Below are 6430 nucleotides of genomic sequence, written 5' to 3' on the forward strand. Positions count from 1 at the left end.
AAAAAAAAGAAACAATTGAGAAAAAAAAATATCCAGTTACAGAATAAAAAAGTAGGGGTGGGGGAGATAGCTCAGTAGAGTAAGTGCTTGCCTGGCAAGCATAAGGGCCTGAGTTCAATCCCTGGTTCCACCAAAAAGCAAAAAAGAATAAAAAAGTAAATATAATTAGATACAAGTAACAGAAAACAAATAAACATAAAAGAAAGACTAAAACTCCCAAATATCAAAAAATAAAAAAGAAATGAGTTAAAAAATTCCTCCATATTCAGACGCTTGAGTGGATAGTTTCTTTCCTAGGTTTGCAACAAGAATCATTGGAAGAATTCAAGCTGTGAATCAAGGTGCCATTGGGCCCCTACCTCTACAGCACACCCAGCTGTGGGCTCTTAGGTGGCTTAACACATGCTGGCCAGCTTGGACCACTGGTGGCTACACAGATGACTGCCCATAAGACTGCTTGTCCCACTGGTGGTCCAAACAGTTTTCATCATTAATACTGTTAATGAAAACTTTATAAATGGACTATATTGGGGCTGGTGAGATGGCTCAGTGGTCTAAAGCACCTGCTTAGAACAAGCTTAGCAAAGCACAGGGACCACGGTTCAATCCCCCAGCACCACATGCCAGCCAGCCCCGCTCCCTGGTGGGCTGAGCTGGCCACACACACACACACATAAATAAAAATAAAAATTAAAAATTAAAAAAAAATGGACTAAATCTAGTTGTTTGAACTTGAAAACTTGTTGTCCAACTATAAATATTAACATTATTTATTTTAGTTAAAAATATTATTTTCTTAAGGAACTATAATATATCTGGTCTGCTAAAGCAATGCGTTTCCTTGCATTATTGTAATCAGAGACAAGATCAGGTTTTATGTTTCCTGGTTTTCTGATCAATGTACATGCATGATTTTTACAAGTTGTTAACATATAAGAGGTTCTTTTATCAGTCCACTTAAGATTTTTTTTTTTTTTTGGCAGAACCAGGGATTGAACTCAGGCCCTTGCGCTTGCCAAGGAAGCGTTTATTCCACTGAGCCATCTCCCTGGCCCCTTTTTAAAGAAATTTTATACCAGAACAATTTTCTTTTTTTTTCATTTATGTATTTGGTATAGGGTCTCACTACACAGCTTAGCTTGGACTCATGGTGATCCTCCTATTTTTGACCTCCCCAGCACCAGCTCAGCACACGTGGGGGTTTAGCAGGGATGGCGTGGCATGTGAGACCTGGGATTGAACCCTGATCCCTGAGCTTGCCAAAGCAGGCTCTTTGTCCACTGAACTGTCAGAACAATTTTCAGAATTTATAATTTTGCCATGTTTTTGCTTGTACTGGTAAAAACTTTAATTTGGTTGTAATGTCCACAAAAATACGTTTCTTTTTTAGAAGTTCTTGTGCCAGGAGTATAAGCTAATAATAACTACCTGTATATAATGTGTGATGTTCCAGTAACTTCATTAATTTCAAAACAACATAAGAATGCCCATGCATCAAGGGTTTGTACTTTTTCTGGCAGAAACATAAATCCCAGGTGTAGCCATTAGGCAAACGTAATTCATACACTTTTATCCCATATTTGTGCCATTTTCCTTTGACATATTGGCAAAAACGCAGATGACTTGCCATAAAATCATGCTTTTGTCTAACACTACCTTAAGTGGCCACATTACTAAAAGATCATTACTAAGAACTGTAGAAGGCAGTTGATAAATCTTTCTTCTCGGGCTCGCTAACTGCAAGCCCGTCTTTGGTAGCTGCGACTCTGTCCTCACATTGGCTCCTTCTGCCACAGGTACTTTCAGTAGAATTTTTATTCTTCTTGATACATGCTTGAATCTGTTTTATGGATTCCATTGCCTTCCTATGTTGGGCATCATGGTTTCCATCATTTTCTTTTCTTTCTTTTTTTTTTTTTTGGCGGAACCGGGGATTGAACTCAGGCCCTTGCGCTTGCCAGGGAAGCGCTTGTTCCATCGAGCCATCTCCTCGGCCCTTCCATCATTTTCTTAAGCTCCCCTTTTTAAAAAAAATCTATGTCTGCTCTAGAGTCACTAAGCATGGTTTTCATTGTAGTGATCATCTCTAGTTATTTGAGAAATGATTTCTGATATTTTTTGAGTTTTTCTAGACCCTCCTTCATTTGCTTTGTTGTTACTTCAGAAAGGCCAGGTGGGTGGCTTTTGGGTTGTCCCACCTCATTGCCCCCTGGGTTTGCCTCTGGTGACCTGGATGTCTGGGGTTGCATTTTATTTTATTTTTTTAATTTTATTCATTTATTTGTGTGTGTGTGTGTGTGTGTGTGTGTGTGTGGCCAGCTCAGCCCACCAGGGGGCAGGCTGGCTGGCATGTGGCGCTGGGGGATTGAACTGTGGTCCCTGGGTTTTGCTGAAGCTTGTTCTAAGTAGGTGCTTTAGACCACTGAGCCATCTCACCAGCCCTGGGGTTGCATTTTAAGTGATCTCTCTCTGTGTCTGTCTCTGTCTCTTAATTTTTTAGTCCTGGGTTGATGTGGTGGTGAGCTGCCTTACTGCTAGTATTTAGAACCCTTAGGAAGTCACTACTTCTCAGAGGTATCATCTAGGTGTAGCTGGTTTCTGAGTTTTGAGTCTGCTGCAGGATCCTATGTCTTCAATTTGTTGGGGATGAGACACTCTACCTGCTGAGCCCAGGCCCTGGTTCTTTGGCACTGGCCCACAGTATTTTCTATGGCCCTTAGGCAGTCTCTGTCATGGAATATCAGAAAGAACAGCTGGTTAGAACAATGATGTCACTTTGTTGAAAGTAGTACAGTAGCAATAATAGCCTAGAAGATGACCAACTGAGGTAACTATTAATTTGCCACCTTTAACTGTAGGAACTAGATTTGAGGTTATATAACAAAATCTAAAACAAACGAGAAAATTATACGCAGTAAATGAGTCCTCAGTATGTCAATTATACCTTCAGGGAGGAAATTTAAAAGGGGCTTGGGGAAAAATAGAGAAGTAGGAGAAGAGGAAGAAGTTAGAAGCAAGGCTGGAAGACAAAGGAGGAACAGGCAAACTGGTGCAGAAGAAAGGAGGGAAAGAGAAGGAAGAAATAATAGGAAGAACAGAACAGAACAACAAAGAAGCTAGAAACTACATTTATATACTCATACAAAAAACAAGATTAAACAACAGAGGAGAAAAAAACAAAAACAAAACAACAAAAACTAAATAGGAAGAGTGAGGAAAAAGAAAAAAAAAGTCCACTTGCAGGTTTGTCTCTGCTGTCACTGGTAGACAACGCGTGGACAGGGTCAAATGTGTTTATCCCAGCAAGCCAGCAGTGGCTTCGTGGCAGGGTAGTGGATGATCTCAGTGAGCCTGCAGCTGTATTTCCCTTGAGGGTCAGGCTGGATTCTGGCTGTGTGGCTGACAGCAGACTGGTTCCACCTGGAGCCGCCAGCGCCCCTTCTGTGGGCTTGAACTCAGCTGGGTTCTGAGCTCCGTGGGCTTCTCTGCAAGACGACTCCTGGCTGACTGCTGTCTTCTGTGGGACAACTGAGCCCCAGCACTCACCCCAGCGAGTGCAGGCCTCCCTCTCCTCTGTTTCCCTCCACTGCTGCAGCTGTCTGAGGAAGTCTCTGGGGCACCAACAGTCACCTTGTGTCCCCAGGTTTCAAGTCCTCCTCACACAGTGAGTCCTGAGGACGCAGGGAGAAGGCGCTGAGGCTTCCTCCTCCTCCTTCACTGGAGTTTCTCTCCCCTGTGGGCTTCCACTCCCCCTTCAGATCCTCCCTCTTCTTTCTTCAGTTGCTATATTCCAGGGTCTGCACAGCAACTCTCGGGCTCTTTCTCTGCTGCTTACCACTCCCATCTTCCATAGAGGATAACTGAGGAATTTGGCCATTTCGATTATTGGTAGTATAGAGGAGCCCTCAAGGCAATTTACAAAGCCACGTGTCACAAGCTTACATATACCACCAGGCAGCAATACACAGACTTATTGTCATTTATGCCTCCTGCTTATCTCTTTCTTCTCTATTTCTTTCCTTACCTGCTTTTTCCTGTGTCCTAAACTAATATATATATATATATATATATATATATATATATATATAATTTTTTTTTAATGAGAAAATATCATTTTGGAGCCCAGACTGGTCTTGCACTTGCAGAGATCCTCCTGCTTTAGCCTCTTGAGGCTGGGCTTGCAGGTGTGCACCACCAGGCCTAGGCTAACAGATTTTGAAAGGCTTTGCACAGCTTGTTCAGGAGGACCCTGTTCTTTTTCATTGGAAAAGTATCTGCAGTGACAAATATTTGAAAGTAAAACACTATGCAACAGAACTGAGAAAAAATATCAAACAGAAACATAGAGAGTGGTATAGAGTGCAAAAGAATGGGAATCAGGATGTGAATGCCTAGTGCTCCTATGGTATCATATTTTAGTATTGCCAGGCTTCAGTGGACTGGTCAGATGAGGATGAATGCTGACCCATCCCAATCTTTTTAGTGAGACAAAGTCCTGCTGTGTAAGCCAGCATGCCACAGAGGCTTCAAATTTGTGGCAATTCTCCCGCCTCAGCCTCAAGTGCTGGGATTACAGGTGTGCACCACCACACCCAGTTCAACCTCAGGGAATGTGGAAATCAGTATGCATATACCATGGGCAGTTCTATGTCTACATGTTTACATTTCATAGTAAAACTGCAGCACCTCCATGGGAGGAGAAAAGCTCAAAGGCAATTGCCAGTGAGACTTTGGCCAGCGCTGCTATTCTGGGTTGTGTGTGTACACGTTTGTGGAGAGGGGTGGTGGGGCCTGGGGTCATAATCAGGACCTTCTGCATGCTAGGAAAACCCTGCACAGGAGCCTCACGCCAGCCTGTTTCTTTACTGTTGAATCACTGCCATATGAGTTGCTCTCACTTAGAACTTTCTAATAGAGATATTAATTCCTAGAATTTTGGTTTACATTTTTGTCACTGTTGTTCTGCTTTTTCCTTCCTTCTAGGGTTCCCAGTATTCTTTCAAAAAGACACCCTCTGGAGACCTAACTTTGTCCAACTACGTCCCACTTTTTACAGGTTCTTATGGTGTCCTGATAGCACACTGGCTGAGACCAAGGCGGCTCTTGGGGGTACATTTCAGATCCAAATTACAGTTTATCCCATCAGTTCTGGGCCATGTTGTGGCCTTTCCGTGTTCCACCTGAGGGGACAGCGTGGTGCAGGAGAGAGCAGAGTCTGGCAAAGAGACCTCACGTCGGTCCTCTCATTACTTGACTCATTATGGGAGACCTCCTTTGTTTTCAGACTTACATCATTGTAAAAAATGGGTCTGGACCAAGTGAATGTCCCTCCAGCTCAAGACTAGGATTCTAAGCTTCACACCAAAATATGTTTAAGGATTAGGTTATATGAAATATATAACAAATAATAAAAAGTCCTAATTCTAGCTGGCAGCCCGTTTCATCAGATTGAAAGCACATATAACTTTACATAAAAGCAATATAAATGATACAGAAACAGGAAAATATAAATTAAACAGTAAAGGTACAGGCATTAAAAAAAGCAGTAATCAAAATAATTTTATGGTAAGAACTACCTTTATTTAAAAAAGTTATACATGCTAGAAAAAGCATAAATGATACATGTAAACAATTATTTACCAAATACTTTTTTCCTTGAAAAAGGTGCAAATGATCTTTAAATGTAAACACAAAAGTTGCCAAACATTTTGGTTGTGTGTGAGAGAAAGAAGGTGAAGGTTATTCCTTTTGGTTGCAGTTAAAAACCTGAAAGGTTCTCCTGCAAAATGCATTGAAAAGAACTGGTCTATGAATATAATGAAGAAAAAAATTAACCACTGAATTATCACCATTTATTTTCGTACAATTTTCAACTTTTCATCAGGAAGCACAATTTGAGAGAATTAACAGTGGCCTTACAGAATGAAGGTAGTGGTACGCAGCTTGCATAAAAGAACCCAGACATTGATAGAATGCCCCGCTGCCCCACACTCATCAGCATGAGCCCCTACAGGAAGCGGAGACTTCATTCTTCAGGCAGCTGTTACTGAAAGCGAGCCTCAGCGGTGCCAGGCCTGAGCATTAAGTGTAAACTGAGGAACAGGGCCAACTCCTGGGAAGGGCACTTCGCCCCTCCACTCCCTGGTAGCAATCAGGAAACAGGAAGGAGAGCTGCTTTGCTCGGCAACATTTGTGAGCCAAAACTCTTGCAGAGTTGCACATGATTACATCTGGGTGGTTCCCAACACAGCGGATGAAACTCATATGCTGTTTTATGAGAGGCACTGAGAGCTCTAGGACTAGGAGAAACTCCAGGAGAATATTTAAAAAAATTAAATAGAGTGAAAACAAGTTCATTTATCAGTAAACAGGTTATGAACTTCGCTGAAGAAAACTGTAGCATTAGGATCTTGTTTTTCCTGACTTAATA

Source organism: Octodon degus, unplaced genomic scaffold (genome assembly GCF_000260255.1).
Source record: "Octodon degus isolate 3935 unplaced genomic scaffold, OctDeg1.0 scaffold00017, whole genome shotgun sequence".
NCBI lineage: Eukaryota > Metazoa > Chordata > Mammalia > Rodentia > Octodontidae > Octodon > Octodon degus.